The sequence below is a fragment of the Microtus ochrogaster genome, chromosome 8 (genome assembly GCF_000317375.1).
Source record: "Microtus ochrogaster isolate Prairie Vole_2 chromosome 8, MicOch1.0, whole genome shotgun sequence".
Classification (NCBI taxonomy): Eukaryota; Metazoa; Chordata; class Mammalia; order Rodentia; family Cricetidae; genus Microtus; species Microtus ochrogaster.
The window spans coordinates 74,332,727-74,333,290 of NC_022015.1; positions in this window are offsets into that span (position 1 = coordinate 74,332,727).

Genomic DNA, 564 nt, shown 5'->3' on the forward strand with positions numbered 1-564 from the left:
TCGCCCGGCTAAATGAAATCTTAATATGGCCAATGTTTATTGAGGAACCAAACATGCTATATAAGTCCGTACTCACCTCAGAGCAATGCTGAGGAGACTTTACACACCACCACAGCCAACATCCACACACCCACGTATAGATGGGAAACCTGGGGTACAAGAAAGCCAAATAAGTGTCTATGGTCTCTAAATAGCAGCACTGAATTTGTCTCCATAGGCTGCCCTTGTCACTTAGAAGGAACTTTCTGTTGTGCTTTCCTGTCCCTTTAAGGGACAAGCCACGCCCCTCCCCATCTGCTGAGGCAGGCTGATCTTCAGCTTCCAGCCTGAGCTCGCTCTCTTTTCCATCTTCCTCTCGGAGAGGTAGCTTCGCTTCTGCCTCTCTTCCCACTTCTCTGCTTCCCCCCCTTCTCTGTCTCTGTCTCTTTCTCCTCTTCTCTCTCTCTCTCTCTCTCTCTCTCTCTCTTTCTCTGTCCTCCCTTCACTCCTCCTCCTCCATAACCCCCTGAATAAACATTCAACCTCACCCTGCATGTCGTGTCTATCCATGTTTCTGTCTTCTGC